This window comes from Corvus kubaryi, unplaced genomic scaffold (genome assembly GCF_017639235.1).
Source record: "Corvus kubaryi isolate FWS band 111438036 unplaced genomic scaffold, C.kubaryi_AGA036_p1.0 split1-65, whole genome shotgun sequence".
Taxonomy (NCBI): domain Eukaryota; kingdom Metazoa; phylum Chordata; class Aves; order Passeriformes; family Corvidae; genus Corvus; species Corvus kubaryi.
The window spans coordinates 3,664,801-3,690,197 of NW_024582080.1; the positions used below are offsets into that span (position 1 = coordinate 3,664,801).

Below are 25,397 nucleotides of genomic sequence, written 5' to 3' on the forward strand. Positions count from 1 at the left end.
ACATGAAATACAGCTCCCCATTCAGAATGCTAAATGAAGAATCTGCCTTTTGAAAAACTTCCCTTTATAGGTAATAGAATTTTTCACTATTCCATAATTATGCCCTATTCCTCCCAAGCGTGCCACTGCAGCACCCACAGTCAGTATTTTCTGCATTTTCCTTAGAGAGGGAAAAATTGAAGACTTTTGTGGCCCATGGAGTGTCTTCCCACAATCAAAGGGAATGTATCTACTTGCAATCTTGAAATGCAAGGGCTATACCGATATTAAAAGATTTATCCTGCATATTCAGTATTTGGAATAAACTCTGAAACATAGAGATTTTTTCAAAATTAGGGCAATTGACCAAAGCAAATATTAATATGTTTTTCTCTAAATATTCAAAATACTGTAAGGGAAATATTTTGGAAAATTGATAAGCTTGTTTTATGCATGGAGAGAACAATCTTGACATTCATTTATAGCAATGATTCAGAATTTCATCGAACTGTCTTTCAGTGACAGTGCTGAAGGAAATGACTTTTGTTGTCATCTCCACTGCTATAAGTTTGCCATAACCACAGATATGAGCCCTTGAATTTGTTTCCTTTTGACCAAAGAGCACAGAAAGATTAAATTAATAAGAAAGAAGAAGTCATTAATCACATTTTGCCTTATTACTGCGGCAACCATCAATGTTTTAGCAGGCAAAAACCTGCAATCACAGTTTTGTAGAGTGGATTTTGCACTATGATGAGGTGAATTAATCATGTAACTTGGAGACATTTGCTTTGAAAAAGAGAAAGTTTTGCTCAGTTTTTTGTAAAAATTTCAATTGAGGTTCTATACTAAAATTTTATTACTTGAGAATGTCTTCACAGGATATTTTTCATTAGAATTTGATTAGAATTTGCAATATTTCGATTGCTTTCTTACACTGCCCCTAAAATTGCTCTTGTCATGATGATTTCAAATGCCTTTACCTTTTGCCCAGCAATGTGTGGGAGCTGTTGCTGTTTTCAGATCTGTGCTGTAACTCTGTAGCTGTTGCTGAACAGTATTCGTTTGTGCAAAAAGACATACTGGCTGCATTGTAAATGGTCATTTATAATCTCTATAAAGTAAATATTTGCAAGTCAAAGTTGTTCAAACAGTCCTTCTGGTTACTGGTGTCTACTGAAGCGTTAGAAGAGCAAACCAGGATGGTGGTAGCCTCAACCCTGAGACTGTTTCTGTACAGTGACAGCAAAGGAGGCACAGGCATTATTCACAGACACTGGAGCCAGACAGGATGGATTTGCTCCCCTCAGTAAAGCTGGCAGGCAGTCTCACCCAAAGCCTTTGGAGATAGGCTGAGGATGCTCCGTGTGAGACGGAGTGAGTGCAAACAAGTGCAGCCCGGGGGAAACTGTTTATTAATCTTCTAAACTTAGGAGCAAATGAACCATCCTCTGAAACAAAGCAAGATCCAGAGGAGCAAGCTAAGAGTTAGAGTGATTGGAGACTTGGGGTTTAAGTCTTTCCCTGCCTCTTTTTGGTTTGCAGAGGTGGTGTACCCTGAGAAGCAGCAAAGCCGTCTGCCTCAGATTACTGTGCTATTGATTTGTTTCTAAGAAAGCCAAAACTTTACAAAGGATGCAGAAGCAATCGAAATAAAAAAAAAAAAAAAAAGAAAAATTTCATGAGAGATTTCACCCTGATCTGGGAAACTGAGTCACATCATTTAGGAAAAGGAAGAAAGGCATTGCTGCACAGTCCTGTGCAAAGATAATGTGTTCACTGAACCCTAAAACTGGGTGAAATTATATTAGAATGAAGGAGCATCCTGAAAATAAAGATGTAAAAGCAAACAAAGAAACAAACTTTAGCGTATCAGTAGTTTTAATTGTGAAGTGATTAGATCTGTAAGAGGTGAAGACACTTGGCTTTACTACTGACAGCAGTTTTATATTTCCAATGGCACATTGATAAAATTTGGTCTTTATGAAAGGAATTATGAAGACATCTGCCTTTTATTTAGTCCACCACACAAAATATCTTCATCTACAAAAGCACCAACTCATTTCATGATTTTTTTTTGTCAGCTATTTCTAACTTTTAATTATGAAAACAAGTCCTTCTGCTAATTTGGCAACATTTTGCTGGTCAAGAGATTGTTTCATCACTATGCATCATGTCTCCGTAAACAAAAAAAGGTCTCAATGCCTAACATTTATTTTTGATGTTTATATGAAATAATAGTGTAAATCAATTTAAATGTTCTAAAGAAATAATTATTTCAAGCAACCATTAAATCTTAAGGTATTAAGTACCAAAATTGCTGAAGTAGTTGTTTGTCTACATGACAGACTCAAATATTATGCCAGCATCCAAGAATACTGAACAGTGCTAGTCATAGAAAGCCTGCTCTTGACCTTTCCAGAGAAGTGAACTGTATATTGGTTTATAAACTTTGTGGAGTGAATGCGGCCTGACTTAGTAGGCTGCAATGGGAAAAACAAGCCTGAAAGCAGTATAGATAAGAAACCACACAACAAACTTCAGGGAGGCAATTGCAGGGCAATGGCATGTGTCCAAGCCACAGGACTCAGCTGTTCTGCTGGCCGGGAAAAAGATGATAAAAAAGATACCCTGCAGCTTAAAGGCTCTTCCTAGAAGAGGAGTCAGCCAACAAATGGCCCATGTGCAGGGGAGGGAACCTGACAAAGGCCAGCACCCCCAAAAAAAGAAAGCTCCTCACGTGGACCTATTTGAAGATTTTGCATTGCACTACTTTGCTGAAGTAATTTGTTACTCTGTAAGAAGTGTTTTTTTCCTAAATAGATGGCTCACTTGTGACAGTGTACTATTATCACAGGAGAGGAGAGAGACAGAAAGAGATGTTCATCAGTGTTCTGGGAATTGTCACCTCCCCTGCAGGAGAAGGCTGGAGTTATGGTCACTTCAGGGGGTGGTGCATCTGTGAAAAAAAGCGTAGGTGGTTCCAGGTTATGTGTGAGGTGTGAAGGGGGTAGCACAGACCAGAGAATGTTGGGAAATTCCTCCTTGACCAGAGGTACTACCTCCTTTTAATAAATATAAAGTAATAAATGGGAATTTATTTATCCAAGCAAATTATAACTTAGCATTAATTACTAAAAGCAAAAAATGTTATTTGAAATAGAAACTCTGAAATGAAATACTAGAAACTTCTTGAAGGCCTCAAGAACTGTAAAGATGAAAAGCACAAAATCAATAGATAAAATGCATTTTTCATGACTTGTTTTAAGTAGGGTGAGAACCAGCCTAAATCAAAACATTGGAGCACATGATGCAGAAATCCAAGACACTACCATCTGAAATTGGATGTGTTTGTTTTTTTTGTTAAGTATTCTTTAAAATAAATAATAAAGCTGTCTTTCAACAGAAACTGTGCCCAAAAACCAATTTCAAAAGTAATTTTTATCCTATTGAATTAGAAGAGTGAGCCCCAAACAGGATACAAAAATTTTTCTTTTATCTAATGAACATTTTTATTTCTTATTCTGGTCAAAAACACACATTAACTCAGGATGTAGAATAAACACAGAAAAATATAAATGTTCAGGAATAAGGATGCAATTCTCAAAAATTCAAGGGACCACGCTGCTGCTCTTGCTGCCTTTCACTGGTAGCAGAGTACAGGAGACCCATTTCCAACTTTTTCTGCTCTTGCGAAGGAAGTTTTTAAAGTATTTCATAATATCATCTCTCTGTGAGTACAATTCTTTAATGAAAATGTCTAAAAAGATTAAAGCACAGACTATGCACAAAAATTTATTTCTCTTAAGTGCTTTGTTTATTTGTTTGCTTTGTTTCCACAGAATCACAGAATAGTCTGATTTGGAAGGTTTGAGGCTGACTTGAATTTTTTTTCACTCTTCCAACAACTGAAATTAAGATATATAGATATATATATGGATAAATTCCTGCAGAGAGCAATGCTCAGAAATTTTCTGTTTGGTGGAGTCTTTCCATTGTCACCAACTGCTGTTGGGTGACAGCAGCTTCTCCTTTGGTTTAAGGACTTAAGGTATTGAAAAGGCCATCAATAGCTAACAGAATTTTTTTTCTTTATTATTCCTAGTATTTCACTGGGAACTGCAGAGGCCAGTAAGAACAATTTCACAAAGGAATTGCATTGATACCTCAATAAGTTATATGGAAAATATATGGTTGATCATTTTATAGGAACTTATTAATCAGTTGGATTGTGCATGTACCATCTGGCACAACATATCAAGTCTGAGAGAAAGGATGTGTGATCCTGCTACTGCTAAAACTCCATGCACACAGAGACAAAGCTTATATTCACATAAATTAATGCATTTCCTGACCAAACTATATGGCTCAATGATTCTTCTCTGTAGAGGTGTCGTCAGTGAATATTGCATGTTTTGGAGAGATATCACTGACTGATTGCTTTCTGGTTCATTTGCGGTGTTAATTACATGAACAGTATAGCTCTCTCCATGATGGATAGGAAGTTGTTGACAGCAAGCCCTTTTCCAGAGATGGAACACCAGCTCCCCACAGAACTGATATTTCCTTCTGCGGTGCATTCACTAAACTGAAGCCATCTAATGGTTTTTGATAATTGCACTGAAAAGGTTTCAAAACAAAATGAAAAAAAAAGGCAAAAATCTAACAGGACTTTATGCACTCTTTGTTACTGGTTTTTAGTTTTATGGTTTGTCTTAGAATCATGAAATTAACTTTGACATAAAAGCTTAATGCAGACAACAACAGCAACAACAAAAGAAACAAAATGCTCTCAGGCTAACAAAACAACTTGTTTTTTGTCACTAGGATCAGGTTTAAGCTAATGATAATACAACAAACCAGAGGATTTATCAGTGTGATCAGTCACCTTTGAACAGATGTCCAAAATGTTTTAATTGCAGTTAACTGTGTTATAATAAAGAGCTGGTCTAGGCAATACCTCTGACATCCCAGTCCAGCCTTATTTTCTATGACCTTTCATATTTTCAGTAGAAACTGAAAACAAGAAAATATTTAACAACGTTCTGCAAGTTCTGTACCAAAATAATTTTCTTTTAGTATGTTTTCTAGATGTTCAGATGCTTTGTGGTGAAGAAAAATGCACTGTAACATCTGTACCATCCCACATTTTTCTCTTGAACAGAACCATCTCAGAAGTAGAGCCCAAGATCTATTTCTCACCCACCTGAGGCTTACTTCAGTTTCTCTCTTTCCTGTTCACTTTTTAGGCAGATGTTTCTGGCACTGTGTACATACTCTTGCACGCAATCACATATACACATTACATGTGCATAGTAGATTTGTGCTCAAGGGCTGGTGAAAGGCAGAAGTTCCAATCCCATGTATTTTTTCACTTCTCAATGTTACTCTTTTTCATCATCTAAGAGTTCCTTTTGCTTTTTCTAGTTCACATTTTCCCAGACATTCAGTGCCAGTTTTCTTCAAATACAGGAGCTTTATTTCTCCTGTGGGTACTTAACAGCTATTTGAGAGCATTTCTGTCTGGTGGTATTATGACACTACCAGCAAACTCACTGATGCAGTTGATTTATTAACTTTGTGCACTCTCTTCCAGTTTCCGATCTATTCACAATCCAAAAGGGATGTTTATCACAGTTTTTCAAATGAACATCAGGGAAATGTTGCTTTTAGTCCTCGAAATGAGAATAAATTAGTAAAAACCGCCCAAATAAACAACTATTTCCACTGTGGAGTATAGATCCAAAGCTGCAAACTGAAACAGGAACCATCTCCTTACAGAAAATGATAGAAGGGAAGAATTTTTTTGCTCCTTCAGGTCATCTGATATGGAAAAATTTCAGCAGAAACTGGTTTTATCTGTGAACAGTTTGTTACCACACACTGGTTACCATAACTGGTTAAATAAACAGAATTTACAGACAATGTTTTTAACAAAAAAATCTGTGGATTGTGCCTAATTATACTATGATTTTTAGATGTCCCACAACTGAATGAAATTTTGATTATCTGCTTTGTCTCTGAAATCACTACAAATGCCTTAGTAGTGGATAATATATTCCTTTATTTATCTCAGCAGCAGCTCCTCCATGTTTCCTAAAATAATACCTCATGACTCCTTGGTGAGCCACAGCAGATACTTTTCCAGGCCTTTTAGAAAATTAGAGAGATCATGAGATCTTTCTACCAAGGAAATAACAGTGCAACACCACTAACAGAACAGTTGATCATGTCTAAATAATAGTAACATTTTATTATAGTGCTCAAAATGCAGAGATAGTAGATATGTCCCTCTTTAGCACCTCTAAACTGGACATGTATTACCATGCTTTTCTCAAGCCTGTAATATCTTTTTAAATTCTACTCTCAGAAAAAGTTACCCAGCACTTACTCAACTTGTAGCAATTCTGATTTCTACATAGGTTTCTGTTTGTTTCCTTCCAGACATTGAATCCATATGGTTTCTTAGAGAAAGAAATACATTAAAAATGTTAATAAAACTCTTACAATGTTTTTGCCCTGCCTTAAGTTGAATCTTGTTCCTGCTTTGCCAATACTTTTACTAATCTCCTTGCTTTTCTGAAAGAACAAAATAGCCTTCCTGAAAAATCTAAGACTAAAATATATGATAATAAAGTGAAAAAAAATTTAAGTTGTTCAGTAACTAAGATGTTTCCAACCTTTTTCTTCTTTTCTTCCTTTTTAGCATCAGATTTTTTGGCTACTGTCTTTGTACAGTCTTCTTCATTCTTCTCGGTCCAAGGATGTATTTCAGAAGGCTCAGAGAGGAATGGAGGCTACAGCTTTGCTACTTACAAAACCTGGGGCACAAAAAAGAAGGTCTTGTCTGCCTAGGGAGCCCCTAGAATCAGGCTGAGCATATCTGATTACTCCAGAATAGCAATTTATGTTTAGGGCATTGATAATCCCATTTAGCCTTTCTCTAAGTTTGTTTCCTTTTTTTATTGTTCTTTTTCAATTATTATTTTTTTGGCAGTAGAAAAAGTGAACGTGCTCATGCTGCACAGTAAGTGTAGCAATCTGTCTACAGAAGTTCTGTCAGTCCATGCTGGACTGAGAAAAGCGAGGTATGGTGTGCACTTAATTAGGGTGAAAAATAAGTTAACAGCTTGCTCAGAATCCCAAGTGCTGAGAATTTTTCATTCGGAGAACAGAATACAGTGTGCCACTTTTAAAGGCAAGTAATTTGTGTACTAACTTTGTCCTTTGTAATTTGGATGTGCACCAGGCATTTTAGACACCTTTAAAATAGGTATTCATCTGAGTTACTTCTGACTGAATATTCACCCACATCACCAGTTATGTGCACAGTGCAATTCAACCACAGGCAGCACTTCCCAGGTGCTCAGCCTTCTTTTCTTTGCTACTCTATTTCTGGCTAAGAGGAAAAAGGGTTTTGAATGAGACTGGATTGCCACTCTTGCTCTGAATTATGTTTAGTTATTTCTCTCAGTGCCTGGCTTTGTTGTGAACAATTCTGTATTGAAGGCTTTTAAGTCACAGATAGTGGTCTGAATGCAACTGAAATTCACCAGTGGCTGGGAAACACAATGGCTTTTCCCACAAACTGACTTGCACAATATTGATTTAATTAGAAATAGGTATAGTGGCATTTTAGGCATGGACTCAATTTGTGCTATATAGGCCAGCTCAAGTGTTGTGGGCAAAGAACTGGAAAATACTGGATTGCCCTGTGGCAGAAAAAATGATATTTGAAATTATACACCTTAATAAGCCATCCATTTTTGGGACCCCAATATAAGAAAGACCCAAACTCAAGGGAGCTCAACCAGGGACCACAAAGATGGTTGAGGGCCGGAGCATTTTTTCTATGAGGAGAGGATGAAGGAGCTGGGCTCATTCATCCTCAAGTAAAGTGATTTGGGGGAACTTAGGAGCCCTTCAGTACTGAGAGGATGAAGCCAGAATATTGAAGTTCAGAATACACTAAATTAAGCTGAGAAGCTTTTTCTGCCTCACAGAGATGGTCAACCAGATAGATTGTGCAATCTCCAGAGAAGCCCAAGACTCAGTTACATAAAAGCACTGAGCAACTTGGTCTGATCACAGCTGGAGGTTGTATTAGAAACCTTCTGAGGTCCCTTCCAGCCTGAGTTATCTCAGGATTCTATAATCCTGCAGTCAGTGAACAGGCACCTAATTGCTCTCACCAGTTCTCTTTATTAAGCGAACACATTTCATGTGCACTGAAAAACCTGCCACATGCTCAGGTATGTAAATACACTTTTCAAAAAGGTCTGTAATGGCAGGTCCTTCTGAAAACTTCCTATGTGCATTTCTAGGTGCCTTAATGTGCTAAAAGAAAAGCCAACCCAGAAATTAGACTTCAGAGTCTGGAAGTCACATGTTGCTTAGGAAGTTAACTGCCATGTGATTTGATATTTCTATTTTCCACTGAACTCTGGAGTGCTAGCTAATATAACAGAATGGTCTGAATGTGATAAGGGACTGATGTCATTGCTGTACCAGGGTTATGTGGAAACCTTTTGAAGTGTGTGGCTTTTTTCTTCACCTCAACTCTTTACCAGGGCGGTGCAGTGACACTCCAGAAGCAACTTGCCATGAAGTCTCTCGATGATGGCACTTCCTGCCCAAGTGACACCACTGGCACATGTCTACACGGTAAATGCCCAAAAAACCAATTCTTCTGGTGCAAGCGCACACACTCCTGTAGTGACAACAGAGGTGGAGAGAGGAAACTACGTGAGCACTTCCTGAGGGTGATCCTGTGCATTTAAATGTATCTAAAGATGCTCTTTTGAAGACCTCTAAAAGCACTACTTCTTCACTGGCTGCGCTAAACTGCCTTCACAAATATTGTTTTACTAAGGAACCAATTTTTAGGCATTGAGTGGATGCCTACATGAGGCAGAGTATATTTGAACTATAGATTTCATTATATTCAGATGCCAGCTAACAAAAACTGATATTCAGTAGTAGAGGTCTTTTCTCCTATTTTTGTTAGTGGAGTCAGTAAGTGTTTTAACCAGGAGTTTTCTCCTCTGTATTTTCATCAAATCTAACCTGCAATTTAGAGAAACCCTGGCAGGCAATTGTTAAGGCTCTGATCATCAGCTTTTTGCAAGAGGGACACTGAGAAAAGAGTCTGTACTGATCAGCCCTTAGTGGGCAAATGACAGAAGCCAATAAAATTATTTCTCTGCACGGGGAGAGTGGCGTAATCCAAAACTGGGATTTGATTCTTAGAGAAAATCTGTCATTTTACTTTAGGTAGAATTTTATTCTTCTATTTTGCTTAAAGATCTCTGTAAAAGGACACCTCAACTTTTAATTATTTACTTTAAGGTCTTCTTGATTCACATTTAATGGAAACACATAGCTCTTAAAAAATAAATGAACACTTTTTCATAGATTATAATGAGGCCATCTCCATGGTAATTAATTTCAGAGAAATTAATTCACCTTGCATATACTATAATTATACTTTAATATTGAGGCTGATCTGAGCAACTAACTGAAATGAACTAACAAAATATGTTTTATTAAACCTAAGCAGGTTATGATTTGTATAGTAATTATAATGATGATTATTATTATTACATGGATCTCAAATTATTTTAAAACAGCATCTTTTTCTGGGAGCAAATACTCAGTTCATTTTCATTATATGTTCTTAAGACTATACTGATATCAGAGTGGTTTGCCAGTGTTTTTCAGTTTAGAAAATCAATCAAAGAAGGTAATCTTGAGTTGACTACTATGTATATTTTTATAACCTGCTGAAGTATTAATACATATTAGCAATACATAAAGCAGAAACCATAATTATGCTAGTTTTTCAGAGAGCAGATTTATGATATCTCCACATTGACCGAATAGGCCTAAGACGGGTTTTTTTTGCTGTTTCATTTTCTAAAACCAAAACTAAGCATCCCTTCAGACAAAAATATCCTTTGTTTCATTGATCTCATTTTTTTCCAAAACAGGTGTAATGGACTTTATCTGTTCATCAAGATCTTATTCTGCATTGGTAGCATGCAGTTTGTGTTGATTCGTTTGAATTCGCAAAGCTGGTCATAGGCCTAATTTCTGTCTCCAAATTCTTTACCTTTTCAGCAATTCTGAATACTGCTCCTAATTCTTACTCACTGAAAAACAAATTGGCCAGCCTTGTAGTTCTTGCCTTGCTCTCAGTCTAAGTCACTATTTCCCAACACACACACACAGACACACACTCTGGTAATTATATAATTATATTTTCTATATGCACAAATATAAACCCATTTAAATCATACTGGTGTATATAATTGCATTTGGACAATTATTTAGAAGTACATGTGCATATACACAGAATAAACGGGCTGACATGGGTAATATTTGACAATGCTAACACATTTGTTTATTAAATGTAAACTAAAGATATACATTTATAAAAAGCAAATTTCTTTGCAATTACAATGAAAATCCAGAAAGACAGTGATTTAGACAATTTGGCAAATTAGAACAGTGTTTCAAGCATGTTTGCTCAGGCTTTTCTTCAGATACCTCTTTCTCAAAACATTACTGCACACACTGACAGGAAAAGTTGATGTCAGTGGAAAGCTGTGCAAGTGATGTTTTGTTAAATCATATTTCAGAACTTATAATGTGCGTTTCATTCTCTGCTCTTCCAGAGAAACAGAAAAATGAAATTATTACTGATGTGGTTCTTCGTTTCCAAACAAGAAATACACAAAGGTGTGTTTAAACAAACCAAGGCCTGTGATATGACTTCATTATGACCAATATGATTTCCCCAAATCAGCTATAAAGTCCATTACAGTAATTTTTTAGACTTTTGTTTATAACACATCTCTGAATCTTTTCAGAAGAAAGCTAAACTAACCATATTTTTTTGTGTTTAGGCAAACAGGGTCCATTTTTGCTGCAATGTTGCATTTACTTTATACTGATTTTGCACAGTGAGGCAGAAGAAAAGTGCTAGCCAGAAGGAAACCATATTAGCTGTAATGTCATTTCCATTCTCTCTGGAGACATGTATATGCTTTGGAAAAACTAGTTTTTGAAATTCTTGATACTCTGACAGCCCATAAAGCAAACAAGAACAAGATGAGACTGGAACTGATTATATTCCAAACATTTGATAAAAAAATAGAAATTGTAGATAATTCCTGTACAGCTACAATATGGGTAAATTTGATAACCTTTTCATTTTTTTCTATAGCAGTGCTGTTTTTCCCATCATGTACTAGTAACTGGAAAACACACTTACTGCTTCTATAGTTGCTTTCGTACATTTTCATTGCTTTTATTACAGAAATTGCACTTCTGTAATAAAGTAAAACCAACTGTGAGCTGCTATATATTGTAAATATTCTACTCTTATCTTGCTGTACTATTTATGGTACCTTATTCCTTTCTGGTTGTTATCTAGATCTGTATGATGAAATCTCTAATAAAGTAAAATGGGTGAATGCCTGAAAAGCACACAAGAAGCAGGACATTTTGTACCATACTAAAAGACTCTTTACCAGCTGTTCACTGTCAGAGAAAAGGGACATTTCCAGTAAGTACCAGGGAGGTCTGTCTTGGTGTGGTGTTATTGAATAGTTTTGTTCATGACTGTGACCTCTCATTAGGACTGATTTGTAAAATTTATGGGTGTCTTCCTGCCTCACAAGTACTGAACGACAGGATAAAAATTCAAAATGTCTCTGCTAAATTAGACAGATGGTTTGATGTCAACAAGAATAAAGTAGTGCAGATGATGGCAAAGTGCTTCATGTTAGAACAGAGAAACGGAATGCATAAAGGCAAAACTGGGGCTCGTGTCGGCAGCATTACTGCAGTAAAGGGTCTGGGAATAATAAGTGCCACAAACTGAGTAAGAGAAACATAATGCTGCTGTAAAAAGCAAAAACAAAGGCCTCCAAATGAAGTCATATGTCAGTCTAGGATATATTAACAGCAACATAAAATGCATGAAGGAATCATTTCCATTCATGTGTATCTGGCAGCAGAGAGGCTTTGTGTAGAGTACTGTGTCCACCTCCAGCCACTCTGCTTTGCAGACAGGTTCACATGTTGGACAAGGGCAACAACAAGAGGGAAATCATGTTAGACAGCCATCCAAAGACTGGAACCTAGGAAAGAAAAAAAAAAAGTAAAACAGTTAATTTGGAAAAGATACAGATAATGGAGGACAAAAAGGAGAAGGTGTTGCATTGTCCTCAACGTACAGCTAATGTGAAAAAAGAAATAGTTGTTTTAATTTAACTTAGTGAATGTGCTGAATAGATATGGGGAAAATCTTAACTGGGAGATGGGTGAGACATTACAGCAGGCAAGCAAGAGATGTAAGAATGAGGAATATTTTAAAATCATATATTTTTGTTGTATGATGTAGGCTCAAGCAACCCCTTTGGCCTCAAAGTAAATGATTTTGTGAGGTCACCTCTGACTGTGCCTTCCCTCTATGAAGGAAATTCAGTGCTCCCAGAAGACGAAATCAATTTTGACCTCACTGTATTCCTGGAAAAAAAAACCAAAAAGCACCTAAACAAGCAATTTGGCCTTTGGGTCTCTTGAATGTTTAAATAAGGAGATTGCAGGTAGGAATCCAATAAGAATAAAGTTGCCTCTTTGTACAAATGTGGTGAGTCCTCATTTAAATGCGATAATGAGATAACCCAATAAGATGTGTGTATGTTTCCTGTACCAACTAAATTAAAAATTCCAATGAAAAACCAAATAGATAGTTCCTGGATTGGTGAGAGAGAAGTTGCACTTAAGTAGTTCAACTGTTTGTCTCATTAAAAAGGGAACTTAAAGACAGCCTGATTACACAGTACACATACCTCCATGGAAAAATAGATGGGTGTGAAATTTGCACAGGTTAATTCTCAGCCCCAGGCCTTGCTTCTAAAAGGTTTTTTCTCCCATCTGTAAAGTATGCTCATGGGGACAATTAGAGCACAAGGCAAATTTCTGGTGCTCTGAGTTATCCCTACGAGGGTCCTCTCTCTGGAGACAGAGCCCAGAGACAGACTACTTCCCTGGGGTACACTGACTACCATCCTGACTGCCTCCATAATTTAGCAGCTGACAGCTGAAAGAAAGAGACAGGATTTCGAACAATGACAGTGATTAAGCTTGGGGAGCTTCTGTAAGGGAAATGGCATATCTCCTGCTATTTTTAAATCAAAGCTATATGTCTCTCCAAAAAGGTTTGCATTAGTCAAATACAAGGCATGATTCAGTTAAAGGAAAGTTACTGGTCTCACTAAAGGAATGAGTGCCTGAAATGGAAGGGATTATGATTTAAGAGGGTGATCTAATAGCTTAAATAGGAGCAAGGCATTGTTTTACATGAGCAGTAAGAAACATGTAATAGTGTGTCTAATACTCAAAAATAAGGTCATTTCAGACTGGTCTTTGATTTACCTTTTTGTTTCTTTCTGGGTCTGAAATAGAAAAAATATATCTGTGTTGACAAGGTATACTATTTGTAGTTTTAAATAGAACTATGCTGCTATCAAAAGCACTGATGGGGACCTGATGAGAACAGTCCATGACATTTTGCCTACTTGGCCTCCCTTTGTCTTCCTTTATTGAATTGTCTTGATTTGCATTTTCCTTATTTCTGTTCTTACACCTACTAAAGAATTAAAACTTTGCAAGAGATTCGGTATTGTAACAGTATGTTCCTGATGGTCCAAAATTAGGCTTTTAAAACTCTTAGGGGGGAAAAAAAGGAGAGCACAGTAATCTGTAAGTTATACCCTAACTCCCTTTCCCCCTTTTCCATTAAAAAATTTCTTCCCTGCCTTGGGGGTTGGAAGGATAACACTGCAGAATGGGCTCCTCAACATGGACATTTTTCAGAAGCTGTTGTTTTTCTGTCTGTTCTTCCTTATTAAGTAAACTTTCACACAAAATCACACAAACACATGGTGGACATGCAGATATCTTGGATCATAGTATTATGGTTTATTAAGATACTGGATGCAGTCGTGCACCTAAATGCTCTCTGCTACAAGATAAAACATTTGCAGAGGGTGGGTTTAGATTAGATATAAAGAAGAACTTTTTTACTGTGAGGGTGGTGAGGCACCAGAACAGGTTGCTCACAGAAGCTGTGGATGCCCCATCCCTGGAAGGGTAAAAGGCCAGGCTGGAAGGGGCTTTGAGGAACCTGGCCTAGTGGAAGGTGTCCGTGCCCACAGCAGAGGCCTGGAACCAGATGATCTTTAAAGTTCTTTCCAAGCCAAACCATTTTATGAGTTTATGAATCCCCCACAGTGTATTTTGTGGTGTTAAAGAGCTTGGTATAATTCTGGGCAATGGAGTTGAACGGAGCCTTCTTTTCTTAAATCAAACTGACAGTACTTGTGAGAGGAATGTGTTGAAGACAGTGCTAGAAATATTCATGATGTAAAAACATAAGGAAATGGGGGGAAAATGAATAATCAGTTGTCAGCAAAACTTATGTTCTCAAAAAGAAAATTCATTGTCCAGAATTTCTTCTTTGGTTGGAACTTCATCTAAGGGGAAAAAGAATATAAATACACAGAACCATAATGGAAATATAGCCAAAATATAATGGCTCTGGATTTTTGTGAAAATATTCAGAACATGCTTTTAGTTTTGAATAGTAAGAGATATGCTTTCTTTAGTGGTACTGCAGCAAGGAAACAAGGTCCACCTGTGGTATGGCAGAACTGCAAAAGTTTGAGCCCTATGGCTCAGAATGGGCTGTGACAGTCTCTGGGAAGAACGGTAAAATTACAGACAGTATCATTTAGACAGTATCATTTAGGTGAAGCTCACAGAATTGAGCTGGAACGGACCCACCAGGATCGAGTCCATCTCCTGGCCCTGCACAGGACACCCCAAGAGTCACACCCTGTGCCTGAGAGCATTGTCCAAACACTTCTTGGACTCTGTCAGGCTTGGTGCTGTGACCACTTCCCTGGGGAGCCTGTTCCAGTGCCCAGCCACCCTTTGGGTGAAGAGCAATCCTTAAATGGAAAGATAAAATGAAAAGGCAAAAAAAAAAGGGAGGAAGGGGAACGCCAAGTTCTGTTCTAATGACAGAGAATTAAAAGGAAGGAGTTTTTTAGGGGTCAGAATAAGTTGAGTATTCTGAAAGAATATCATAGCATTTGCAGTTTTTGAAGTTTTTACCATCATTCATTCAAGTTAGAAGAGCTTTGGGTTTAGTTCATGACACCATAAATTGAGAACAATGCCATCAAAGTTACTGAAAATGCACTTGTATAAAACATCCTGTGTTTGAGACATTTCAGTCAAAATCCAAATATCAAATCATCTGTATTTCAACAGAGGTAAGATTAGAGAAGAAAAGTATCAAATTATATCATCAGTGCTTTCTTCTGCTGCAGCCAAAATCTGTGATTAAACAAACACAGATGAAAAGAAATTTTATACTCTGGAATTATTACTTTTCCCTGCCAAAGGTATTTTATTAATAGAGTTTGTATTCTTTCCTGTCAAATATAGTCATTGTCATAAACGATCATCCTGAGAATTATGAATTCATTGCGGTCTCATTTTCTAATATTAAGCTTAAAGTAGACTTTATATCTTACTGAAGAATATTCCATCAAGAATGTGTATCCACTTGTTGTTTTCTTCATCTGAGAAACCAGAAGATCTTTTTATTTTCTCTGGTGAAAGGTCAGAGTATGTGTGACTAGTGTGGAGGTGGAAGAATAATTCCCAGTTTCCTCTGCTGGTTCATCTGCTCTTCATGGGTGCTGAATGAATTGAAGGCTAATGACAAAAGAAAGGAGAGTGACCAACTGTGGACTGGCTCTCGGTGTAGCTAACTTCCAATTCTAGAAATCTGCTGGAGAGTGGCTGTTACATATTGAGCCAGATGTTTATGCTTCTGACACCATTCTGAGAGCAGAATATAGCTGAAAAATGAGTGTACCTGTGACAACTTTTAGTGGCCTTTCAATTCAACACAATTGATGTAATTTAGGCGGGTGACAGCCAGTCCTTTAGAAAGCCCATCTGCGTTTAGTATTCATGGGAAACCAGGTTTATGGGATTTTATCATCTCATAACTTTGATGTTTTTATCTCATTCTGGTGAGTTATAGAAATTAGAGAAGTAGTTTTGATTGTAGATTGTTAAATAAGTAAATATAATCCTGAGAGTTTCATATGCTAAGGTAATAAGAATTATGTGCCAGTCATACACAAAAATCTATGTTGCAGGAAGGAACACAAATTGAGTTTTCCAGAGTTAGTATGAGTTTTTAATGGATAAAATCCCAACAGAATTTCAATGGTTGTTATTTGAAAATAGGAAAAAAGCTCTGGCTGGGGAACTGTGTCCTTCATATACATTTAATTCTAATGAATTAACTGTGTACATCTATTAAAATTTCACGATGTACCAAAGTCACCCACTTGAATATTTAGCTTCCATTTTATACTAAAGCTGAAGCCAATTTAAAGGCTAACGCTTACAAGACTTCAGACAGGATAATGAGTACTTCAAAATGTCACCACAAACTAGTTTAATGTAAAGATTATCAAGAAATGTCATGTCTTCAAAATGAACAGAACCAAAAAGGCTTTGACGCAGTGCATACAGGATAAGAGAATTTTTCTTTTAAAGGAGTAAATATTTCTGCTGAATGAATAAAGGGCTACTGAAATTTTTTAAAGTGGTTATGCAAGATAAATAAACAGGACTGAATGAGAAAAACAATAAGCTGGTTATAAAGAAAGAAAAAAAAATCCCCATTAAAAACATAGCATAATACAAAGAGAAACTGAGCTGACAAAAAGTTTGAATTCCCCCTTTCTTTTTTTAATTCATCAGGAGACCTTGTTAAACAATTCTTTGGATAATTGTGAAATAGTCTGATATGGAAAAGGAGGATGGCTCTAAAATGCAAAAATCATATAATATTATAATTGGCATAACATCAAAACAAAGGAGGCAGGAGACAATTTCCGGTTAAATTATTCTCAGAATGGCAATAATATTGTGTTTCAGGTCTGTGTTTCTAGGAGTTTCTATATTTACATATTTAACTAGTTAGAATGGGAAAATTGTAAGCTGCATTTTAGGATTTGTACTGCCTAATAAAGCAGCTGGTTCCTCAGATAAGTGTTGGCAGAAGATTACATTTTATATTAGCTCCACTGCAACAAAATTGAAAAATACATCCAATGCGAGAACTCTATATTGAAGTATATAAACCTTCAAAACAGAGCAGTGTTGAAGAAGAAGACAAAAGAAATAGTAAGAATTGTGTATTGGTGTATCAACAGCCTGAAAAATTAGATTAATATGATACCATTGGTAGGAGAATTCTATCAGACAATAACCCACACTGATGCTTTGAATAAGTTTAAGGCAGATGTCTTCGGTGATGTTTGCTAAGAAGTTTTCAACTGCAAAACTTTAAGGAAAAAGGTACTGAAAGATCAGCCTTGGTCTTGAAGATCACAATAAAATCTAGGCCCAATGGCTGAAAATAGAACTGCAGTGGGTTCAAACTGGAAATAACATCTGCATGAGATATTAGACACTGGAAATATTTATTGAGAGTTGCAGTACATTAGCACAAGAAATCATTAGATTAGCATGGTCTAGGCTTTTAAAAGTATTAATTTTCATTCAATCAAAGCTCCCTGTATTCACTGGGAGAAAAGTTCGTATTTTATGGTTTTATGACAGAAAATCAGTACAAACTATTATATTGGGCCTTCTGGCTTTAAAATCTATGATCCAGATAAAAATCAGTCAGTCACAGAAAGACACTTCATATGAAATCAGTGGATTTTAAAATAATTCATAATTTGGACCAGATATCTTAAGACAAATATTTTCATGCATTTTTATCCACAGAGAATACTTAAGCATTTGATAAATTTTACCTTTTTTGTTATGAGAAGTTGGAAACAACAAGGAAATCACCAGCATTTGATCAGCTCACCCCACACTGCTGACTTTTGGATATCACCATGTCAGATTACAGAATAAATAAATTTTCTTGATATTAAATACACCACATACTTCTCATATTGTAAGAAATCCTATGTGACAAGTGTTACCCATAAGCAAGCAATGAATCAAGAAATTTTTGCCTTCCTGGTAATTTTTTCCAAATTATTCTGTGCTAAAATTAACACCAGTGTTTTTTAAAATTTATGTCAGTTCTTCTGAGAAATTAACTTTCATAGATGAGTGTTCATGCAGGTTTTCACAATTATTTTTATCTCTAAGAAATAGTGGGCATACAGATTTTATATCAATTTTGTTCAGGTAGTTATTTTGTAAAGAGATGCATTTAAAATGGCACAGTCCTGGACACCGAACATGCCTCATGTATATAAATAGAGTTTAGAGCTGCACTGCTGGTTGACTTCATTGTTGCTTGTCTTAACTAGCTCAGGGGATCCCTCCACAGATGTCTGTTCCAGGCTTTGAGGATGGGATCCTCAAAAACCCTGTTCAACACACTGGGGATAACCACCCTCAGTAAGACATGTCACTATGATGCATTATCTTAAAAACTGGCATTTTTCACACAGTCCCTGAGCTGTAGGGAGTTACTTTATTGGAGTGAAAAATCCATGGTTTTTTCTGCTGGAAATTTAGAATCATAGAATGGTTTGGGTTGAAAGGGACCTTAAAAATCATCTACTTCCAAGCCCCCTGCCATGGGCAGGGACATCTTTCACTAGACCAGGTTACTCAAAGCCCTGTCCAGCCTGGCCTTGAACACTTCCAGGGATGGGGCATCCACAGCTTCTCTGGGCAGCCTGTGCCAGTGTCTCACCACCCACACAGTAAAGAATTCCTTCCAAATATCTAATCTAAACCTGCTGTCTGTTAGTTTAAAGCCATTACTCCTTGTCCTATCACTACATGCTCTTGTAAAAAGCCCCTCCCTATGTCTCTTGTGGGCTCTCTTTACACACTGAAAAGATCCTAATAGGTCTCCCTGGAGCCTTTTCTTTTCCAGGATGAATCATCTCACTTCTCAGTCTGTTTTATTAGGAGAGATGTTCCAGCCCTCTGATCATATTTGTGACCCTCCTCTGAACCTGCTCCAATGGGTCCATGTCATTCTTATGTTGTGTTCAGAGCTGGACACAGTACTTTAAATTGGAGTAGAGGTGAAGAATCACCTCCTTTGATCTTCTGGTCCTGCTTTTTCTTGATGCAGCAAAGGCTCTTTATTTCAAATTACAAGTGGAGAAGGAGAAAAGGGTGTTCAGTGTCTGCTCATTAGAGTGATGGTCTTCTCTTAAAAAGTGGGTTCAAACCTTTCCCAAGAGAGGATCAGACTGAATCTCAGCCCACCACATCCCAGGCACTACTCTGTTGGATAACACTCTGCTGAGCTGAGAAAAAACATCATTATTTGGATGGTGGGAACAGCAATCACGTGAGAAATTATGTCAAAATATACAGTGCCGGGAAACTTGGGCACAGTTTATTATGGGCTTGTGGCATTTCTGACTGTCGTTATTTGTCCATATATAGAGATGGAAAAAGACTGTGTGAACTGAATTTATCAACAACTGACATGGAAAAAAAGATTGAAAATATTTCACACTTTTAAATCCAGTGAGGTGTAAAGACGTTTTACTTTCCTTTTTGCTACATTTCACTACAAGTCTCATCTATATAACTTGCCAGTACCCTAGTGATCTAACCTGGATTTTGGTTAAAATGATCATTTATCCAGAAATAAGCTGGTCATGTATACCAGCAGGTAATATGTGGGTTCCTCTGTATCTGTAAAAATATTTATACTGTAACTTACGCTTTTGGACTTCTCTTCTTTGGTGGAGTCCTGCAATTGTTGGAATTATATGATTTGCAGCTGTGGCTATTGAAAAATAAAATAATTGCTTGTGGAGAAGAAAGAACTGGAAATGTTGTGAGAAAGATGTTCTTTAATATAAATATTAAATTATATTTTTGTTTCCAAGGTAGAAAAACCTGCAAGTACTTAATCAAACCCCAATATTGAGCATATGATTTGCATGTTAAACAGATTAAATTCTCTAAAGCCTCAAAATTACATGTTTTGATAATGAGTTTAAGTGGTGATTTATTTCAAAGTTGAAATTAATTATGGACAAAATTTTCCTTAGAAAGTGTAAATTTCTATACCTACTTGTGTGTTCTCCAGTCTTTTGCAGTGTGTGTACTTGATTTTAATTTTTTCCATTACAGAACACTGGATTTTCATTATATATTATTGACTTTCCTTGATTTGAAAGGCAAGGTGACAGATCATGCCTGCTTACTTCAGCACATCCTTTTTGTTCCTGTTTTTGGGTATTACAGCATGAGATGTCTGCATGTCTACAATAGATACTGCAAGCAACATCAAATTTTGTGGCCTGTTCTTCAGGAGACTAAAAAATCATAGCTATGTTATACATCTATATTTAATGTAAGGTAAGAGATGCAAGATAAATAGAAGGATGAAATACTAAGTCAGGGTGGAAGTCCTTTACAAGGAAAACAGTCTGGGTATAACCTCAGAAATTATAATTTCACTGAATGTCATGCCTGAAGAGGCCACCTAAAAACAGAGACTAGACAGGAGAAAGGGAATAAAGGTAGATATTTATTTGAAAGGCCTTCAAAGGTACCCCCTGGGGGCCAGAGGCTATTGCCAAGATGGACCCCAAGATGGACGACAGGTCACGAGTTCTTCACACTTTTATAGGTTTGGTTCATTTGCATATCAAGGTTAATTCTCCAATTAAAGCTTCAGTTTAATGATGTAATTCCCCTCAGCTTTCCCCCATCTCAGAGGCTCTTTGGTTTCTACTTTTTGGGCCTAGGACGGTCTGGGTGTCCTTGGAGAGCAGGCCTGGAGAGGCTTTGTTATGTCTACCTAGCCTGAGAGAGCAGAAATAAACAGGCTACAAGAAACTTTGGAGTTACACACTAGGCAGTACAGGATTTGAAAAATATAAAAGTTAAAACCCAAGGCATCAAATGTTTCTCATGGACTAATGCTCCCAAATCATCTGATATCAGCCAAGTTATTGCTTGTTTCAGACTTATGTTCAGAAGACAGTCCAGGACTTCGCCTAGCACCTTCATGGTGAAGGCAGTTAATGGGAACATGCTAATTACTGGCAAAGGGAAGCATCTATGATATTAGTAGCTCACTGCTACTATCAAATTTTCTTTTCTTAGGAAATCCAAGGAAAGAGTGGTTTGCAGTTGTAGATATACCTCACCATTCAGAGATTTCACTAAAATTGCCAAAATTCAATGAAATCTGAAGATTTAAGAACAAATTGAAGTATCCAAATCAATGGTACATTCTTAACTGGTTTGAATCTGGACAATCCCTTTTGTGGTTGATATAATCTCAGAGGCATCTCTGACACTGGAAACGTTTTTTGGGAAGGGCTGAGGTGATAGTACTGAGCTGAAAAACTTTAAAAACATTAATGAATAATACAGAAGACAGCTGTACAGAAAGTGCCAGGCTCAGCACTTATCATCCCTCAGTGAAGACAAATAATTTGATTACATTTTTTACCCTGAGGACTATGTTGTGATGAACATAGAAACATGTTTTCTATCATTCAAGCCCTGTTCTTTTCTTCAAATGCATTGTGCTTAGATAAACTGAATAACCTACTAGAAATATTACTTATAGGAACTCGACATCTGTGAAGAGAGAAAAAGTGCAAATCTTTTCAACAATTGCTCTATTTTGCAGGTTGGAAAGAAAATGGTGCTTCCAAAACTGGCTCCCATAAATGCACAGTCCTGTGTGTCTCTGTCACATATCTTTCTGTATCCCCAGTAGGACAGGACTTTTTGAGAAAATTAACGATTTTTTAGGCATGTGCACTCAGTCCTGATTTGTTTGTACAGTACATAGCGCATGCCTGCATTAGTGCCTAATAAATCAGACCTACAGCTCACACCTACCCCTGTCTGCCTTATCTCTGCTGGCAGCTCTTCCCTGTATGCATAATTGCATCTCCATGTTAGTGGCTTGAGGAAAGCTGCTGCTCCTTAAATCATATGAGCTCCTAAAACTGCAAGATTTTGAGCATTTCAGCATAGTCTTCTTTCTGAGTATGAATTGCATGCCAATAAGAAAGCATGGAGAGGAAAAGAAAGGAACTATATATATTCATTAATCGTAGGTCTCAGCATTGCTTGGTAGGAGAGCGAAGAGGCTTGTTAGTTAATGTTGCAATTAGGCAAGACAAAACCCACAGTAAACAGTCGTTCTCTAAGCTGTATGAAGATGCAGCCCTCTACCCAAATTCACCAGTTCTGGCAAAAAACAGACTTTTCATCAGGGATAGACTGTGTTTAGCTGACTTCTGCAAATGTAAAATGCCTATAAAAGGAAAAGCATTTTATATTTCTCTGAGTCTTTGTGTGCAGAATAGCTTTCTGTCTGTGGTAAAGGAAACAGTCACAGCATTCTGGAGGGGATTAAAAGGGGAGGGAAAGTGGGTTGTTTTCTTACTGCTGTCATCTGAAGCAAGATATTTTGCTCATAGGAACTCATGCTCAGTATAAAAGTTATGATGATTCATTTCATTTTGCAGGCCCTCCTCCATCCAGGATGCAAGAGACCACAGCAGCATACAGAGAAACTGCTTGTTTCAGACAAGGACTGATATTTTTATTCATTTGACTTTTGTGATGCATACTTATATCTATATCCATATTCTAAACAGAATGGAGAACTCTTTTAGGAGCTACGTCATGAAATGCCATAGCATAAGTGCAGGATGCACACGTTTAGATCAGTCATCCTTGTACTTGTTTTTCTTAACGCCTAGTGAGGGACGCTGACAGAAACAAAAATTATTGCCCCCAAAGAGCCATTGGGGTCAAATAACAGACAGCCCTCTCTTACAGAGCTATAAGGGAGAACATTTCATAGAAATAAAGCAAAGCGAGATGGAAGAGAATCATATTGCATGCATGTTCCCAAAAAAGGTGTTTTTCTATGCATCTCCTGTCATGTCCTGTCTGGATTTTAGCTTCACTGATTACTTTGAGATATGCAGTTTGAAGGGAAAAGCTTACTAGAAATGCATGGTGATTCCAGAGGAGAAGATTTCTCAGACACCTATCTTGCTTTCCGAGATGCTCAACTAGCAGCAGCTTGGCTTGTCAGAGTAGGAGCAGCTTGATGTGACTGTCTGCTGGCTGCCAGAGTAGGATCTTCCCTTCCAGGAGAACGGGAGTGGCTGTGGAATGCTTAACTGAGCATCAGTCAGTCTGGGAAGGAATCTATACAGCTGCACTAAGCAGGGCAGGAATCTTCAAAACCACACTTCCACAAAAAAAAATGGCCAGCAGAAGGGCTGTCTCTAGTGAATAGCATTTTTTCCCAAATCAGTCCTTTCTAAGGATAATGATGTTTATTTGTGAAGGTCTCTCTACTGTTGCCCAGAAATAGCCCATATATGTGAAACTCCAGGACTTGCTATGAGAAAACAACCCACTTTTGGTAAGGCTAACAAGGAAAATTGAGGACATGTGTTTTTCCTCAGTCAAAAAGTCATTGCTTTACATTCCTGCTTCTGCAGAAATTAGTTGAACTAAGTAATAAATTTTGTGTAATGCTCTGGGATTGTGAAGTCATTAATCTGTTAGCTGGCAGAATTCTCAAGGTCTGGTGTATACATTTTAAAAAATAAAATCCAACTAAATGACAAGTGATTGCTGGAGTCATTTTTTTGTAGCTGCAGTTATAATGCACATCATGAATCACAGAGTGCTGGGTGAACAGTGAGAGGATAAGTAACTTGCTCAAAGTCACACAAGATGAAAAGAAGCCAGGCAACCTGGTCACTGTGACCTATCCTAATCCAGTATCATTTTTACTTCTATTGAGAAGATCTGATTGCAAATTAAAACTTTGATTGCACCAGGAAATAGACTGCCTTTTCCCTCAACACCGTGATGACCTTGACTGTGTTAATGTTAAAAATAAGCAACCTGTGCAGCCTCTAAGAGTGACAGGAACCAATTCTCTATAAATCTTTCTTCTCACTCTGTGTATTCTCCAGTGAGAAAGGAGGAGAATTTTGGGATGGCTATACTCCTACGCAACTCTTCGTAAGGGAGAAAAATATGAAACCAAAACTTCCACGTAATGAAAATTCAACTGCTTCCCCAGCCTAGTAGAGAAGGAATATACTCAGACTTTTGGATTGTGCAGTGGTTCTGAGACCAGGGGTTCTTCTCATGCTTTAGTCTGGAGATAACAAGTACTATCCTGAGTGCTGTCTCTCACTGAGGTAATGATGCCTTCTATTCAAACGTATTTCAGGGCACAGAAACAGAGTATAGCAGGCCTGTATGTTCCGAGTTTTTTGCCACCATATTTTAACATGTATAAGTGCTGTAAGCTGACCTTTAAGACTAATGAGAACACTTAAGTAAGTATAATTATCTGGGGGGGAGCATTATCTTCCATTATGTTCCAGATCATTCTTCCTATACAGGACACTGCTAACATTTGAAATTAATTGTTAAAGCAAATGTGGTCATTAGGAGAACATAGAAAGGCAGATGAATGTTTTATCCATGAAGCCTAAGGATAAAATAAAGATAGTTGACTCAATTCTTTGCCCTGTATAAAGCAAGAAAAGATTTGAGGAAACACAGTCTTAATGGTGACATTTTCTGTGTTTAAATATTAAATTGTATTCAGTAAATTCAATGGTTTCAATTTTTATTAATCATGAATGATATTGGTGTCCACATTGGTTTGTCTGACCTGAAGCAAAAGAAGGGAAAATAAGAGTGTCAGAAAAATTTCTACATTACTTTTTCTTTTCTTTCTTTCTTTCTTTCTTTCTTTCTTTCTTGTCAGAGGAGTAATTGTTTTTAGTCTAGGATGAATTTAAATAGAAACCATTTTCTTCTTCTCATTGGTCTTTAGGATTACAGTGATCAGTAACCCTGGGATTTTGCATGTAACTTTTCCTAAATCCTCCATCCAATAGAACTTAGGTCTTGTGTATTTCAGACAAGGAAAGGGTAAAGGGTGATCAGGCGTTGGAACAAGCTCCCCAGGGAAGTAGTGGAATCACCTGAACATGTTCAAAAAATGTGTAGATGTGGCACTTGGGGACATGGTTTAGTGGTGAACATGACAGTACTTCATTAACGAGTTGATCCAATGATTTTTGAGGTCTTCTCTAACCTATACAATTCTATGATTCTATGATTTTTTTTTTATTGCAGGGAAGGTAGGACAAAGTTTGTTTTCCCCTTTAATCTCTGTCAAATGATTTCTTACACACTTGGTGTAGCCAGAAGGAAAATTAAATTGCACATGGTGAAATTCCTGTCATAGGGTGGCAAATGGACTGACTTCTGTTTAACAGACAACTTTT

The 25,397-nt window shown here is 37.1% G+C and overlaps 1 long non-coding RNA gene across 1 annotated transcript in view; it reads right to left on the reverse strand.

Annotated features, from left to right (window-relative positions):
* Positions 1–10,302: 10,302 nt before the first annotated feature.
* LOC121658000 overlaps positions 10,303–25,397 on the reverse strand; it is a 61,063-nt gene continuing 45,968 nt past the window's right edge. The window contains exon 7 of the long non-coding RNA XR_006013818.1: positions 10,303–12,125. This is a non-coding gene — a long non-coding RNA (uncharacterized LOC121658000). The remainder of the gene's footprint in view (positions 12,126–25,397) is intronic.